This window comes from Rhodnius prolixus, unplaced genomic scaffold (genome assembly GCF_049639745.1).
Source record: "Rhodnius prolixus isolate KJV_2025 unplaced genomic scaffold, Rpr scaffold_6, whole genome shotgun sequence".
In the NCBI taxonomy this organism is placed as follows: domain Eukaryota; kingdom Metazoa; phylum Arthropoda; class Insecta; order Hemiptera; family Reduviidae; genus Rhodnius; species Rhodnius prolixus.
This window is the reverse complement of record NW_027411634.1, coordinates 11,315,337-11,334,000: the sequence shown is the minus strand read 5'-3', so window position 1 is coordinate 11,334,000 and position 18,664 is coordinate 11,315,337. Positions and strand designations below refer to the sequence as shown.

Here is an 18,664-nt window from a genome sequence, read left to right as displayed (position 1 = left end):
GTCCCTCAGGGTGTACGGGTAAGTGGCTAAAGACAAGAAGAATTCTTCCTGTTAAAAGGTATCCCTTGCCTACAGTTGACTTTACAGCACAAGATCACGTAAAATCTCAACATAACGTAGAATACACTGAAAATGGTAATTTAATTTTTTTGAGAACATGTACAGTTTTTTCATTTTATTTAGTAATTTAAACACTTATAATTAATAATTTTTTACCAAAGAATGGAATTTAAGCGAATCGCTTAAGTCCTTAACAATATCATGTAATCAAAGTAAATGAGTCCAAGTTCTGCTATAACCAGAACTACCTAAAAGCCTCAAATATAGTCTTCACAAGAAATATTTCAAAAATAATGCAGCTACATAAACATATGAATGTGTAATAACAATTTAACAGCAAGAATCCTAAGACAAAGAAAAAATTCTTTGGATTTAACCGCCCATGGATTTGATCCACCGACAGAACCGAATTAATAAGTTTGATGTATAGATTTCGACTTCCATTGATTAAATTGTAAACAGTAAAAAGCTCATTAACGTGTGATTATGTTTTAATAATTCGGTACAGCTGAAATCTCAGTGATGTCTCAATAGTTCAATTACACAGTGCAATTAGGAACGATTCACTACATTATATTTAAAGATAGAGTGGAGAATGACTGTCAAATAATCTTAGAAATTGATATGTTTCAAGTAGATGACTAAATAGAATGCAGAAGACTAACAATGGAGTCGAAGGAAGAGCTTGTACAATCTAATATATGGAACAATATATGGACACATCAAATAGCATTCCTGCGGTCTTACCAACAATGATAGTTATGATGTAGTAACCCAAGAGATAGTCTTAACGAACTACTTAACGTTTTTGATGTATTGTTAAATATTTTCTTAATTGCTCAGACTATATTATATCATTAGGCCAATTGATAGTAATTCGAAATGCTGTACATTTCATAAAATTATTCACAAAATAAGAATCTGCCATTTTATCTGTAATTAGAAATATATGAAAAATTTTTGATAATACTAGCTGATTTCCCATAAATACCTGATTTTCAGAGATAGTAACAGACATCTTTTGGGCCGAAAATGGATTTTATTTGATTGGATAGAAGAATAAGATGTCAAATAACTTGAAAACTGTTTTTCCAACAGGGAAGTCACAAAACATGTGTTTCCGATGAGCATAACACGAACGTTTTACTTCATTTTAAAAGCATCAAAAATGGTCATAATTATAATTTCTTCCAGTCAAAAAGATAACAAGAAATCTTGATGCTTCAAAGAGACAGTCAGAATGGAGGAAAAAGTCAATTAAAGCACAATATGAGTACCTTACACTTTAGGATACTACTATTGATGTCACAATAAAAATTGTTAACACGATAAAGCAAAAAAATAAAATTGTGAGTAGAAAAAAAAATGAAGAAATAAACAAACTGCTATATAGTAAGCAGCAGAAGGCAGAGCATGTGTGACATCATAAAATTTGAAGGCACATAGTATAGTAACAAGTTTTGACTTGTAGAGTTCGCACGTCACAAACACACATACTTTGTGAGTAAGTGATGAATCGTTTTATCTAATTTAAACAAAGCTAAATGTGTAACAGATATGGTAAATAGAAGATTTGCTTTATAAATTACATAACTGACAGCCTAAAACATTTACATGCAAGAAAACGTGCATATATTAATGTTCATTTAAACCTTACGTGAAGATCAAAGTCTGAAGTATTGTAGAATTGTGCTAGACACTAAATGTTAGACTCGTATGAAATCTAAGATAAAAAAAAAAAATCGGGATCTAAGATCGAGGTAACGTAAATAAGGTTTCAAAATTAATAAACCTACAAGTATATAACTGTGAATGAAAACTATTTTCCCAAAAAGTCGCTAAAAACTATAAAAAGAAATCTGTTATTTAAGATTTGGTCAACCTATTACCTTTAAATTTTAAAATGTCCACATAGTTTTAATTGCTATTAATACTATAGCAGTGAGGAAAGGGATTAGCTACTTGGTTAGCGAATACTGGATTCCAATGCGGAGATTACGGGTTCGAATCCAGCTGGATGGCCCTTAGATTTTTTCTCTTCCTACAAGCTTCTTACAGCTCACTGTCCCCGGTGATGGACAGTGTTGTGCGCAAAAAGAGAACATTGTCGGCCGGCAGTGCACTTTAAAAAAAGCTGTGGGCGCCAATAACCTCAGATGATGAAGCGCCTTAAATTTAAAAATAAAAAATTATAAAAGAAAAAGTAAAGTAATCGCTTATTATTTCAGGCGGGGATTAACCTCCGACTACTAATTAAGATATATGGGCGGGGGGCTGTTACTATTAACATTGACTTAACGAACAAAAAGTAGCTAGAAAGAAGATGGGCTTTAAAACAAAGAAAACCATGAAGGGAATTGGGGAGGCGAAAAGAAACCTTAAGGATACAAGAGAAGAAGAGGAAATGGGACCCTTCGAAAAAGACACGATAGGAAGATTAACAGTTAGAGATTGGTGTGACAGAGTGCACTGCAGACACAGGAAGTGACCTGACGGTAAAAACCCCCCTACGGAAAGAGAGAAAACTATTAAGTAAGTAATTGGGCAGTACTTGTCTGCAATCCATCCCCTAGCAGGAGCCGTCCTTTTGCGCAATCAATCGAGTCAATCAAAGAAGTAAAATATAGAGCTACATTTAGGACATGAACTGGGGATCTCCCAATTACACTGGTCCGCATTCGTAACACTACACCAAAACATATAACCTCCGCTAAAAGAGATGCAATTAAGAGGAGCATGGATTAGATTTCTTTAATTTGTTTTCGAAGTTTATAACACCATCACTCAAAGTAGAGATCTAAATATTGCATAATAATTGCAACAACTTAACAACAACAAAATCTGTGAAAGAAATGAAGAAATTAAAAAAAGCAAAAACACTGATTAACATCAATGACGTAATACAGCACAGAGATGGGTTAATTAAAACTAAATATAAAAGTTAACAACTATAATAAAGACGGAACTGTACAAAATTAGCTGTACCAACCAGGCCAGCCAACCTAGTCCTGTTATACACTTTGAAGACACAGTTTTTCCTTCACTCTAAACACGATTACAATTCCACCATCTTCTATTTAATTTGAGGTGAAAGTGCATCACCCATTTACGATTACAATGACGTGGCTAAAAAAAGAGATGAACTGTCACATGAAATGAATGGGTTCACAGTCGTGGGAACATTAATACAGCATCCAAATTTTCGGATAAAGTCGACATATTTCGGAAATCCTTCTTACAGTTCGGGGTTAAAACTAAAGTAACGGGGTCTGTTCAAAAAAGTATCACGAATTTTGTGTTTTTTCAAAAATTATTTATTTATTCATGAATTCCTCTTCCCCTTCAAAGTAATCCCCATCAGATATTATACGAGGGGGTACCCAAAAATAACCGGAATTGCGTTGCCGCGCATGGAGCTTATGTAGTACGCATTTCTGCCGCTAGACGTGTATAGCGCAATTCCTTGCCAGTTCAGTCCTGCCTGTGTTGTCTGCCTGGCTTGTTCTGTTCATCTGCAGTGATTGTTTTTACCAGCGCTGTTTTGTTCTTTTTTCGTTTTTTATGATGGCAAGTTTAAGTGAACAACGTGCAGCTCTGAAATTTTGTTTTCTACTCGGCAAAAATGCTGCTGAAAGTGTTTTAATGTTGAAAACAGCTTACAAAGATGACGCTATGGGAAAAACTCAAGTATACGAGTGGTTTACTCGGTTTAAAAATGGCGACATGTCGATTGATGACAAACCTCGTTCTGGACGTCCATCAACTGCCCGAATCGACGAAAATGTTGAAAAAATTCGAGAGCTGGTGTTCACAGACCGTCGACAGACAATTGATCAACTGTCAGAGAGTAGTGGGTTATCTTGGAGCTCGGTTCAGCGAATTTTAACGGAAGATTTGGGGATGAAAAGGGTTGCTGCCAAGTTTGTTCCTCGAGTTCTGACTGACAATCAAAAAGAACATCGAGTTGAAACATGTCGTGCTTTGAAACAACAGCTTGAAACTGATCCAGACTTTCTGTCAAAGGTCATTACTGGTGATGAGTCATGGTGCTATGGTTATGACCCAGAAACAAAGCAACAGTCGAGCCAATGGAAGACGTCATCTTCACCCCGACCAAAAAATGTCGTCAAGTCAAGTCAAACATCAAAACAATGCTGATTTGCTTTTTTGATGCCAAAGGCGTAGTCCATTCAGAGTTTGTCCCCCCAGGTCAGACCGTCAATCAAACCTTGTATTTGGAAGTTTTGAAAAGATTGCGCAATAGTGTTCGCCAAAAAAGACCCGATTTGTGGCAAACAGGAGACTGGTTCTTCCACCACGACAATGCACCTGCACACACAGCCATCTCGGTTACACAGTTTTTGGCTAAAAATGGCATGGTTCCGCTGCCCCACGCACCTTACTCGCCTGACCTGGCTCCGTGCGACTTTTTCTTATTTCCACGCATGAAAAAGGGCATGAAAGGTCACCGATTTGACAACATTGAAGAGGTCAAGAAAAAAACGAAGAAGGAGCTGTCAGCCATTACTAAAGATGACTACAAAAAATGTTTCGAACAGTGGAAGCACCGGTGGGACAAATGTATTAGTTGTAATGGAGAGTATTTTGAAGGGGATAAGGTTGTTCTGTAAAAAATTTGTAAATAAATAGCTTTTAAAAAATAATTCCGGTTTTTTTTGGGTACCCCCTCGTACACTTGTGGCCTACGTTGTTTCCAATCCTCGAAGCACTTTAAAAAAAAAATCATTTTTTGTGATCTTGTTCAGCTCCACCTTCGATGCCGTCTTTATCTCCTCAATCGTAGCGTAGCGTCGTCCTTTTACATGGGCCTCTTCAGTTTCGGGAACAAGAAAAAGTCCAGATCTGTGGAATACGGTGGCTGCGGCATCATTAGTGTGTTGTTTTTGGCCAAAAATTCGCGCCGAAATTGAGCAATTTTGAGTACGAATTTCGCGGCGACCCGTCTCATGCCCAAATTATTGGTAAAAATCGAATGGCACGAGCCAATCGATATGTTTAGGTCCTCAGCAACTTCTTTAACGATGATTCGACGATTGGCCAATACGTACTATTTTCTTCACTTCATCAATGTTTTCGTCTGTTGTTGACCTGTTATCCGGACTCGGTCTTCGTCGTTCACACATCTTCTCGGCCCTCTGAGAACATTTTGTACCACTGATAAACGTTGCTTCGGTTGCTTCGGTTTTTTTTTAACCTACGCCGGTCTCCAGCTTTGCGGCCACTAGACCACGCGCAACCCAATAGAGCATCGCTGCCCGGCTATATTGATTAAGGTCTTTAGCCGACTCCCGAGCGTCTGCCAAAGCAGAACACTCCTCGAGGTGCTCGGCATCCATTTCGTCTTGTCTGCATAGTGGGCAAATGGGGGTGTCAAACACACCGATTCTATGCAGATGCTTAGGAAGGTAGTCATGCCCGGTTGCCAATCGAAAACATGCAACTGCCACGTCTCTCCACAGGTCAGGTGGGATGTTATGGTTAAGTAGACCTTCCCATCGTTTCCCTACTGCAGCCTGGGAGTTTTTCTCATTTCGTATTGCTTTGTAGGCTTCACCATATGTCACAGTCAACATTCGGAATGCGACACAAAAGATTCTTAGATCCATTTTTTGGAGTAGGCAAAAATCGAAGACGAGCCAAAACATGCGCAAGCAAAGCAGCTGTCAAAAATTAACTGAATATTCAAAATGACGTAAGTGAGAGATATAAGTACCAACATAACGCCACAAAAAAATCGTATATACGTAATCCACGGAAATTCAAAATTCGCGATACTTTTTGAACAGACCTCGTATAACCTGCCAACTAGGAACACATTAAAAAGAATTCGAAATTCTAAAAAAGTACGTAAATTTGAATCTTGAGATTAGCAGTAGAGTCCATTTAGAAATTTAATACGTTAAACTGAGAATGTGCAAGTATTCTGTTACCAACCTAATCACTATTTTAAAGTTTTTATACGTATAAATTAAAAAAGAAATTCAAGGTAAAGTGCACAACCTTATCCGGCCACTCTAATTTATTTCGTGACGTCAGAATAGAAAGCGTCTTGTTGAGTATATAATCTTTGAACAGTAAAAGAATGGCTGGCTTCCTTCAAATTTGATGAATCATTAAAACCACGCACCAAAACAAAATTGCTTACAATCCCCCGCCAGTCTGATCAGAGTTCTAAGTGCGCAAATATAATTATACTTTCACAAATCGAAAAAAGCCACAGAACAGTAAGTATAATTCTAAGGAGCGTTAAAGGAAACGAACACTGTAGGCGGCCGTGGAGTCCCAATTTTGTATTATAACATTTTTATTTCCTGTAGGTAAAAGCGAAATAGTTGTTATTACAACTGTACACATTTAACCACTTTAATTATTATTGAAGTGAAAATATGTTATTTTTTTCTAAATCTATTTACATTATAGCGGTGATTTTTCTGATGACTTTCGTTTCCATTAAATAAGAACAATTAACCGTTAGTCTTAACAAAAAAAAAAAAATCAACATATTTAATCCAGAGCATGATTTTGCAAAATAAAAAGCAAATAAATGTAAACGAAGTAGCTAGACCATGGTTAAAATTAACATAGAGGTCACTTGAATTTGATTTAATTATTTAAGACGCGTCAATATCGTAAGGTTATTGGCACCCAGAGCTTTTTTTTTTTTTTCAATGCACTGCCGGTCTCTGGACAGTTTTCTCTCGTTACAGCCAATATTGTCGCATCACCGGAGAGTTAACTGTAAGATAGCTCCTAAGAAGAGAAAATCTAAGGGCCAGCAGCTGGGATTCGAACCCGGGATCTCCGCGTGGGAATCCAATACGCTAACCGTTTAGCTAATCCCTTCCCTTTTATTTATTTTATTTTTTATTATTATTTTTCTCGCATTAATCCGATAAAAATGAGCCGTTTAATGCACAAATCGATTAACTCCACCTTTTTAAAATATCTTAAATTTAAGTGTCAAAGCGCACAAACGTTCGAAACTTAACCTACATAACAAAAGTCTCTTATATCTACTGTTACTGCGACCTATTTGGTCATACGGCATCGAAGTATGGGGATCGACTAAGCGTTCCAACTCACTACGCCTCCAGGCATTACAGTCACAAAAATACTTCGAAAACTTCTTAACGCTCCGTTCTATGTATCTAACCTCACCATCCATAATGACCTGAAAATACCTTTCATTACAGGATCTTGCTAACCACTCGTTTCCCTCAAATTTCATTCCTCTACAGTAGCTCATCCTAACCCTCTCATAGAACACCTATCTTCCTCCACAACACCAGAGTAATCCTCTAAGGAGATTGAAGAGAAGATGGCCTCGTAATCTACTCTTATCGTGAGAGCAAAGCACGTTACTGGAGTGACACCACTGGATGTCTTCTCCACTCATGATTTTCACGTATTTTTTGTTATCAGGTACCATATTTACTTGTTGCAACAACCGTTGCAGTTGTAAATTGCAATAAAAGATTTAAATAAATAAATAAAAAGCACTTGGTTCTATCATAGCTTTTTTATATTTATAATAATTTTCCCAAATAATAAATATTAACACCATTAAACGGCAAAAACGGCCATTGAGTAATAAATACTTTATTTCAGAAGCCATTTTGATTAACTCCGTGCTCTAATTGTAAATCGTTGCAATAATTCAACTCAAATACGTACAGCAGCTGGCGCTAAATGATAACAGTAAATTTATTTGAATTTATATTATAAACAGGAATTTTGAAAAAATAATGTACATTATTGCATCGCTTTTCTCCAATTTTTGGATTGGTTTTATGGAGTTGAATCGAGTTGTGCAGTGAACGGTTCAATTATTACTGATTGAATTGACACCAAAACTTATCCCTTCAACTCTTTAGCAATTTAATAACAAGACAATCGGATGGCACCCTATAAAGGGCTTACAATTCCTATTCTTCAGCTTCAGGTTTTTCTTAAAGATGTTTCACGGTATTTCTTATTATAAACCAGACTTCCAACTTTCCTTCGGAAGATTCTTGTTCAGCTAGCAGATACGGCCACCATAAGTAACTGCCAGATCTAAACAAATGATCTGTACAGAAGAAAATTTGTCTTAAAAAGACTGTTAGCTCCTTTCCGCAAACCACTAACTTTTCTAAACTATCTTTAGCGGTTTTCCAATAAATTTATAATGAAGTCCAAACAAGTAAGTTTCAAAGATAGTTTCAAAATTCTTAAGAACACGTGCTTCTAATTTCCCGGTGGATTTGCATAATTTGTACGTTTAGCTCCCTCCTGTGGTAACTGTCTGACTTCCATTAATCTGAAGGCCGACATCTTTTCTATCCCCTCTAAAGCCCTCCAATTTTCCCCAAAACCTTTATTTTTTTTCCAAGACAGTTCTCAGATAATTAGATTCTTAAAAAAAAAAATTCATGAACAAATTAGCCGGCATTAAAAGAGTTTTCACATTAATTTTTTTATAATTTAAACTTCAATATTCTTACAATAAAAAGAAAATTGTTTAATTAGGAGAAAGCCAGGGAATTGATTCTCGTTAATTTCGATTCCCACTCGGAGATCCAGGGATTCGAATTCAGCCGTTGCCTCTTAGATTCTTCTCTTCCAAGGAGCTTTTTAAAGCCGGCAATGCACCAAAAGAAAGAGTTACTCTTCTTATCTAATTTTGATGAACGATAACAGTACCACCTTTTTCTGAAATTGGGCCTATATTTTATAATTTACGTGAGAATCGAATAAAAAAACTAAATGAGAACTAGGGAATTAGGTTATTGACTGTTACCATCGTAATACCAAATCATTATATAAGCCAATGCACATTTTTGTTAAAATACAAAATTATACCAATACTGAAGCCCTATTTTCACTAATGCCAAAAAAAATTAACCTCATTCTCCATTAATAATCTTCAGAATTATTTTATGTGAAACTATAAAAGTTATAATTTCCATTAATATATAGATTATTGTTACATAAAGTGAGAACAATATAATACACAACAATACACGTTCTTTATGGCAATCGTTAAAAAGTACTACTGCAAAGTCTAAAATAATAGTAATCACAGTAAAATAACAATTATAATGGAGTTTTTTTATGTAATTATTAGGTATAATTACCTAATATTATGTATAATTGGTTTTTACCGCACAGGTTTAAAGTTCAAATTCAGGCTCTTAGTGAGTGGTGGTTTTATTGCCCTATAGTAGTGTAGCTGGTGAGCTTAGGCAATAATAAAAAGTACCAAGTGAAGGCAATAATGAGTCTGAATTTGATGAGTCAATATTTATTGATTTCATACGATTTATGGAAAAACTGGAGCTACAAGAATTTCTTTGACATTGTGAAGGTTTTAATTTATAAATTATTTTTTAAACTCGGGAATATTTGGCCCATATTAATTCTTACCAACATAAAGCTGTACAATATACAGAATTGAAACGTAAGAGAGAAGGCTCTAAAGTTACCAATACGAAGTTTACAGTGAAATATCCACTGAACACAGGTACTTTATATATAATATTTTTGAGAAAAATGAAGTCAAAGTTTTTGAAAAAAAATTAGAAACGCTTTTTCTTATGTTTGGGCCACAAATGAAATACTCGATATTATTATTTTGGAATATAAATTAGCTTATTTAAAAGGAAATTTAACCTTCTTTTTAATGAGCTTATTGAAATCGCTGTAGCTTTAATAGTTTGAGAAATATAGACAACTTTTTGCTAAAAAGTAGCGATACCTTGAAAAAACGTAAAATTAAAAATATCTATAAAACTGAGCAGAATCAAGCCATAGTTTATATAGAATTTTTTGTTGCAAATGATGCCTAGAATCACCTCCCGAAGTAACGGTAGTCTTCCGTGAAGGCCGTGGGGGCTATAAGGATAATTGTAGGCCTATTAACTGGCCACTGCAGGCACAGAAAACACATGCATCGCATAGGCCTGGCAGATGACAGCCTTTGTAGGTTCTGTCAGGAGGAGGAGGAGGAAACTGCACTGCACGTGTTGTGTCAGTGTGAGAGGCTTGTCTGGCTAAGGATGTTACTTCTCGGGGAGGAAAAAACCAAGGCCTGGTGAGCTTTACCCAAGAGTCACTCTCCAGAATTAAGAGACGGGCTCTGGAGGGCGAGCTCTAAAGTCGGGGAGCCACAAAGAGGTCGCAGTGGCGTAGGCCTTGAGGCCACCCTAATTAAATCTATTCTATTCTAACGGTAGTCTTATGTTGAACACCCTGTATAAGATACGATATTTTTAATTTAAAATAGTAAGACTCGTCTGACGGTGTTTGACCCTGTAGCCCAGGCTTTATAGTTTATCTTTCTTTGTAAAAAAGAAAAGTTGTAATTTCAGTTTGTATACAAAATAAAGACAATAATAATAAGCATAAAATTTCTCCTATTAACCATTAAATAAAAACCAAAGCGACTAGCAACCAAAGTCCGGGAATCGAATTAAGTACCACGAATACTTCTCGGCCTTGCTAGTATTGCCTCTAACCGCTCGGCTACCGTGGCGCCTAACCGAGAAGAACAGGATTACCTGAAAGGTGAGAATGAAACTTTTTCATTAAAACTAGCTGAAATGATGTCTTTGATGAATGACTTGGATTGAATATTTTAATATGGTGTATACAACTGAACCAATAACTAAATATTATTTAACTTAAATCCAAATATTTGTACATGAACACAAGTTTCTACGCGGGAAACCAGACCTTGAACGTATGAGATGCGTGTAAGTTACCAAAAAACATCTAAATATGAATAGATTTAATTTTTTTTTTTTTTTTCTGAAAGCTCTGTCGAGAGTTAGACGCCTTATTCCTTCCAAATAATCCAACTTAACCTCCAAAAACCACTGATTGTGAAATAGCCACTCCAACCTCCACAAGTTTTTTCCAAATACTCTTTTATCCTGTTATTAATATCTTTCAAGTAACATGAGATAAACTCAATTCCTTTAAAGTATATAAGAGACTTGGTAACATATTTTACGACTATAAAACTAGCTGAGCGAGTCTGGTTGCATTATGCAATTTGATTCACATCTCTTAGTGCACTCCAAGGCGGAACAATTAATTCATATTTTTTGAATAACTTTTAGAATAGCCCTCAACAGATTGCGTAATATTATTTTAAATAAATAAGTTTTAGAATAAAATCTGTTAAGAATTACTTCTAACTGAAATTATTACAATTTTTTGAATTTAAATGACAAATTATTTATATTCCTTTGGTTTTATCAATCGTAACAACGTCTTATTATTGTATCTTTGGCCATAATCAGAGGTAGATGTCGACTTAACTTATGTTTCCGCCTCGCGCTGCAGTGCTAACTCAAAACTAAATTTCTGTCTAAGTCAGTGACGCGATCTCAGCGCACAATCAATTTGCAAACCAACAACATTTTAATATCACATTACTTTTAAATGAAAAAATAAAAAGCGATTGTAGAATAAAACTTAGTACAAAAAAAAAAAATTTAAGCAACTAAATTCACAAAAAGAAAGGATGTCGATACTTGTCCCAAATGTGTTAATCCCAAAAAAGGTGATGTACCCTGTACGTAGTGGTGTATAGTGATTAAAGCATTCCAAAGTATGAGGTAAGAACAGCAGACATAAATGTATGACGTAATCGAGGTAGTAGTAATGGAACGGAGATAACGTGATTCAGGGGGTCCCTGTGTGAAGAATCTTCCCGCCTGTTTTATGGCCGCGCGCGGTTTTTTACTAATATATTATTTACAGCGTGTCAAAGATGGAAATTGTCTTTTTTTTTCTTATTTATAGTTTTTAATTCTTCTGCCACATCAAGAAGGATAAGGTGCCACTTCTAATACACGTTCAAACATCTCTTCGAATTAAAGCTCTTAACGCAATCTCTTTTGTAATAGCTTCTGGATTGCGTGCACTCTTTTTAAGATCTTTGCTTATTCCAGTTTCTAAACTAAGCTTCTGGACATTCAGATCCCTTTAACCCTATGGATGATGTGGTCCTTATTTCCAATGATGGCGAGCAACATAATGAGATGAACAAGGAGTTAATAAGAAAAGATGCGTTACTGTTGATTTGCATCCAAAATACAATAAAACTGAAATAATTAGCAAATAGTGAACAAAGAGATATTGCAGTTAAGCCAAATAATTTCCTTTAAAGAGAGAACCAACAAAGAAATCCAAGACTGACTCTTAGGGGGCAAAAGTGCTGATCCTTGAAAGATATTATGAAGGGTAACTTTGGCATAGCTGCCAAAAAATGTGGCCTCGTGATCTCCTCTCAAGTGAAGAGAGTGACTAATAGTCTTAATGTTTTGGAGTGTAACCACTGCGGTAACTTCTCCAATCTTTTGTATCTACCATTCACTTCTATCATTGCTACTTATAGCGCCAACGCGCTGATTGTTACACAGATAAACGCAAAAATACACCCTGTGCAACTCACTCTGGCAGCAAATGCAGCGAGAGTCGGGAAACGAAAGTGAATACGAAATCTCAACATCAAACAGATAAATCTATCTCTGATATTGGATGAAAAACGACAAATACAAATCCAAAGATAAACGTGTAAACACTACATGTTTTTAGCTACATCCATTTTTACTTTCCACTCTAAAAATCCAGAAAGCAAGAGAACTCCAGATGATACCACTAGACTAGCGATTAAGAGTGATTCAAAAGATAGATCTTGAGTACTTAAATATATTTGCACAGGATAAGATAACAGATTCGCTCATTTGAACCATCAACATGGTTACTTTAGGGATAATGATATGTAACCTTTCTGCTTGGTTCCCCTTAATGGCTGCTCTAATTAGCATGTATCGATTAATTATTAATACGTATAACTTAACGAGACTGGCTTCCTCATTTCTGTCGTCTAAAACCTCGCCACCACGTCGCCATTATGCACATATATTTATCTCACACAAGGCAACAGCAATGATGTAAATATTCTACGGGGTTTTGCCTAGGCTTACAAGCTCCATAAGTGGGGGCTTCCTCATTTCCATCATCGTAAATTGTGACGCAATGTCATGTGCACAAACTCAGCTTTAAACATCATTCTACCACGCCCTGTATATCCGGTTTTAGCGAGGCTTTTCTTTAACGCATATCCTGCTTCATAAATTATTTAAAAATTTGAGTGTTTAAACCAAATGTATTTTTTGTTTCCGCTTACTTCTCTCTCATAAGAGTAATTATTGTGCAGCTTTTCCATTTAGAGTTTTCTAAACAGGAAAATCTACTTTAAATAAATAAAAACTCGAATGAATGTTCATCCGAATTTTTTCATTTTTAAAATTCTTTCAATTAAATAGATCACGCTATCTGCATAATCTCTCTTAATTATAGTCGCAGACCTAAATTAATTTCACACACACACAAAAAGTAATAATCAAGAGGCAAAAACCAAAAATATCTATAGAAAATTAAATATTTAGAGTGGAGCTATTCAGATTTTGGGACGGTTTTTACATGAAATGTTTTATAGTGATCGTTAAATGAACTGTAACAAATCAAAATAGAATGATGATTGACCGGAACTGAAGTAGAAAATCAAAGAAAAAGGACCCTTACACTTAAGCCGCGACTCACCAAATCACTTCCGGAAGAGCCTCAATCTAAAGAGAGGGGGCTAAATCCAGGATGAACACTCACCCATGCTTTCACTAACTGTAAGCCTTAAATTTCAAATTTTCCTTTGTACTTAGAATTATTACTAACCAGGCGAATTCATTTTCGAGTGAAGGTATTTCCGCTTCACCAATAATATTGCCTTAATTTAGTCAATTCAGGAAATAGAATTTTTCCTTAATCTCAGAAATGATAAAACCATCAAAGTTAATATTACGAGGGTTGGCTGAAAAGTAATGCACACATGCTTGCCGAGCGCGAACGAAGAGCTTCAAAAAAAAGCGCGCGAGGTAGCATTTGGAAGTCACATTTCCCCTTTACGTATGCGCTGCGTTCAGCCAGTGTATTTTTAGACGCCGAAGTATGGATACGTGTACTGGTGCTATGTCACTGCGACATAAACAGCGTGCTGTTATCGACTTTCTTTTGAGGCGATGATAGGGGACGAATTATGGGTCCATCATTACGAGAAACAGCAGAGCACTGAATATCGACATGCGTCTTCTCCTCGGCTGAAAAAGTTCAAAACACAACCGTCCGCAACAGAAAAAAAAATTCTTCTGTCTGTGTCTTGGGATGTTCACCAAGTTTATGTGACCGATTTTCCTGGAACCCAGGAACAACGGTAAATTCTTCTCAGTACGTACAGACTCTTAAGAAACTTCCGACGTCGAGTTTGTCGTGTTAGAGGCCAGCTTGGCACCAATAATCTTGCAACATGACAACCACTCACACCTCGCGCGGCGAAACTGCTGAGGCTCTGGAAAAACTGAAGTTTGAACCAATTCCATACCATCCTTATTCCCCGGATCTTGAGTTCTGCGATTTTTTATTTGTTTCCTCTACTCAAGAGAGACCTCAAGGGTAATCACTACTCCTCAGACGATGAGGTGAAGGCAACAATCAAGTCCTGGATTCAAGAAAAGTCTAAAGAATTCTTCAGTGACGGAATGGAAAAACTTGTTTCACGTTGGGAGAAATGTATTAGCGTTAATGGTGACTATATTGAAAAGTAATACATAATTGTGAAGCTTAAGAATTGTACTTTAATATACTTTCTGTCCGAACTTGATAACACTTTTCTTTCCCCCTCTCCTAGCATCTGTGCATTACTGTTCAGCCAACCCTTGTATAAGCAAGAGATATTTTCTTGTATTATTAATAATAAATTAAAACGCCAAAAAGGAGGGAGACTAAATACAAAATATGTTCAATAAATATGATTTAAATATAATACAACAAAAAAATTACACAGGAAATAACTAGGAAACCGGATGGTAATAATGGCAGTGAATTAGATATACCGGAAGTGTAGGACAGTTTACGTATTAGAGATGAAAAGAGGAAGTAAATTTGAAATCAGAGCAACATACGGACAGACCGCTACTATATAATTTTTTTTTTTTTTTTATAAATTAATTTCGTGACTTTAAAATATTAATACACGTAATGACCTTGGAATTTATAGTAGCTGTAGCTTGGCTGGTGGTTTTGTAATTTCCAATATATATTTTTTTTAAATTTTTTGAACTCTCAAAAATAAAATGGGAAATATTTAGTATTACAGGGCTAAAAAATTACAGGAAATTTTCAAAATAAAAAATTTTAATTTCTATAAAGAATTTAAGAGGCTGATGATACAGATATGTCTCACGTTAATATTATTATTTTTTTAACATTTTTACAAAAGTTAGCACAAATGTTTTTTGACGCGTCATTCAATATGAAAAAGTAACACTTGTTTGGACAATGACAGCACAGTGTAATTATAATGTAAATTTTTTGTTTTTCACTTTTTCTAAAGTGTTTTTTTGGGGGGGGAAGTTACGCAAATTTTCCTCTGAACAGAATGAACAATAGCCTCGTAAATATGGATACTTGTTCTTTTTTTAAAATTTGAATTATAGGTACCTCTGTTTAGGTTAGGTTATTGGTGAAAAGTAAATTATTCTATCACATCAGGAACATGCCTGAAACAAACGAGAATAAATATTAATTAGATCAACTAATAGTTGCAATTATTGCGCAGTGTAATACCATAAATTAGGGCACAACCAAGATAGTGGACAGAAATCAAAACGGCTATCTCAAATCTTAAATTCAAATAGACAAAAGATATAGTTCTGTTTATTGGGGTAGAGAATTCAAAAAATTAAAAAAACTACTTTTGTACTAAAAATAGACAAGAATTTGTTCGTCCAAATCTCTTCCAGAATGATGCAAAAAATAAAAAGTCCCCGATTCGCATCTTAATCATCGCAAAACCCAAAATAAGCGCAGCTTTACGTTTCAAGTTTTTAGAAGTCAAGTCCCCCCATTGGTGTAAAGGTTATGAACTTGGATATGTAAGTGAAAGATTCGCTGTTATGCAGTTGTAAATTACAATAAAGTTATTTTAAAAAAACAAACTGAAAAAATTGTATGAATATACAGGGTGTCCCAAGCTATATGGATAACGACTTTTTCTCGGAAACTAAGATAGCTAGAGAAAAACTAAAAAATATCCCCAAAGGAAATAGTCCATAGGTGCCAAATCCGGTGAACGAGGTGGCCACTGATTATTCCTTGCGAATCCCAAAAGACAGTCGCCATAATCTTTCCGGCCGAAGGAACGGTCTTCGCCTTTTTTGGCGCAGATTCCCCCTTGGTAACCCATTGTTTAGATTGTTCTTTGGTCTCAGGAGTGTAGTGATGTATCCATGTTTCATCCACAGTGACGAAACGACGCTGCAAGTCCTGCGGATTCTTCTGGAACAGCTGCAAACCGTCCTTGCAACACTTCACACGATTTCGTTTTTGGTCAAGCGTGAGCAATCGCGGCACCCATCTTGCGGATAGCTTTGTCATGTCCAAATGTTGATGCAAAATATTATGTACCCGTTCATTCGAGATGCCCACAGCACTAGCAATCTCACGCACCTTCACTCTTCTGTCATCCATCACCATATCATGGATTTTATCAATGATTTCTGGAGTAGTAACCTCAACAGGGCGTCCAGAACGTTCAGCGTCACTTGTGCCCATATGGCCACTCCGAAAATTTGGAAACCACTTATAAACTGTTCTAATCGAAGTGCAGAGTCACCATAATGTTTATCAAGCTTCTCTTTAGTCTCCTCAGGCGTTTTGCCTTTCATAAAGTAGTCTTTAATCAACACTCGAAATTCTTTTTCGTCCATTTTTTGAAAATCACTCGACTTCCTCGATTCAAACGAATGCCAAACACAAAGAAATAGACCGATCTGGCTGAAACTTGGTGTGTGTTCTTCCAAGAGATGCTACTAACTAAACATAACCTCGATACGCGCCAGTAGTGCTATCTCTCTGACTTTGCACAGACTTTTCAAACGACCCTCGTACATGCCTGATGGTGTTATATCGACACGAGGGCGATTCAATGGTCACCTTTCTTTCCTTATTTCTGCTTATCTAGAAGCATTTCTAAATCTGGGTGTATCAGAATCAAGCCGGGATGGCATCTGTAGATGAACTAAAGCAGAGAATAATAGATGCCTGTAACTCGGTTAAAGCCGAATCTATTTCTTTGGCAGTAAGAGGCAATTGGCAGGAAAGTGCATGTCTATGCATCTCTAATGGTGGAGGCCATTTCGAGCATGATCTATAATATTAATGAGGAGTAAAATTTATAATAAAATGGTACTTTTCTTCTTATTCTATCAAAAAACCGTTATAATATTATCATTTTGACATTTCTTATAAGAATCATGTTTTCATTCATAACTTCTAAAATATCGCTCACAGAAAAAAACCGTTCGAGTAAATTTTTCTTTAAAAAAATAGAGGAATCTATTTCTGAAATAAAAACCGCACCTTCCCATTTGAAAAAATGAAGTTGGTGCCTGTATCTCGCTTCTGGAAGCACCGAAAAAAATTTACAAATTAAATTTGGATTTCTAACAAAAAACTAAGGGAACACGTATTTTTTAGTTTTTTTCTAGCTATCTTAGTTTCCGAGAAAAAGTCGTTATCCATATAGCTTGGGACACCCTGTAGATCTAATTATTTTTTGTTAACCAAAGTTACAGGTTACAGACAATTAAAAATAAAAATATTAATTGAATGAATTATTAATTTAAAACAAAAAATAATCCTCTCGGTTGGAGCACTACTTTACTCACGTGTAGAATAAAGAACTATTATTAAGCTATGAATTTTATCGAGGGTAGAAAACCCGTGCCGACCTCAAATATCGCGGACTTCACTCAGATGAATTGGGCTTCGCAAACAGTTGTACGTTTCATTTCCCGCTAAGTCCGGCTAAGAAATATGAGAGCTGAGTCGCTAATGGTATCATATCTAGCATTCCACACCCGGACAGAACGGCTAAGTATATAACACAGGTTGGGAGATTGAGCTGAGAGTATTCTAGGGCAAGCCTTAAACTAGAAAACATATATCAATCCTGACATAAACGGGTTAGGACGATCTATACAATGCAAGGTAATAGGAAAGGGCAGAGTGATAAGGCAGCCGTGTTTCTTAAGGGATTGCCTGGAGGTAGGAGAAGAATGAGCTGCTATCACTCTTGAGAACTCCTAATCTCATTTTTCTCATTCTCATTTTCTCTAAGAGAAAAAATTGGGTCCATTTTGTATTCTCGATATTCTCATATTGGTTTGTGGATCCCTTGAGGTCCAAAATGTGGTTTTTATTTATTAGTAAAAAGTCTGTACGTACAATTGTCTGTAAAGTATAATCAAAAGGTCAGCAAAATCAAATTTAAAATTTGATAAACGTCGCCTACTACCTTGGCCTTTCTTAGACCGAAGACCTTCTTTTGAATCGCCACACTAGGACTTGAAAGATCAGATCTAAACAGGCGCTATGGACTACTAAAAAAAGACTATCTCTAGGCAACAAAAGACTAATTCATACTTCTGTTTTAAAACTAGAACTTGTTTTCCATCTGGTCGTGTGGAATGGACAG

At 35.9% G+C, this 18,664-nt stretch overlaps 1 protein-coding gene across 16 annotated transcripts in view; it reads right to left on the bottom strand.

Moving 5' to 3' along the window:
- The window catches only part of Prosap (SH3 and multiple ankyrin repeat domains prosap), a 410,412-nt gene that overhangs the window by 249,873 nt on the left and 141,875 nt on the right, over positions 1-18,664 (bottom strand). For 4 of the 16 annotated variants that reach the window (XM_074140647.1, XM_074140644.1, XM_074140650.1 and 1 more), the window contains one exon: positions 15,628-15,686. The exons of the other annotated variants lie outside the window; for them this stretch is intronic. The gene's annotated coding sequence lies outside the window, so the exon portion shown is untranslated. The remainder of the gene's footprint in view (positions 1-15,627; positions 15,687-18,664) is intronic. 16 annotated transcript variants of the gene reach the window in all.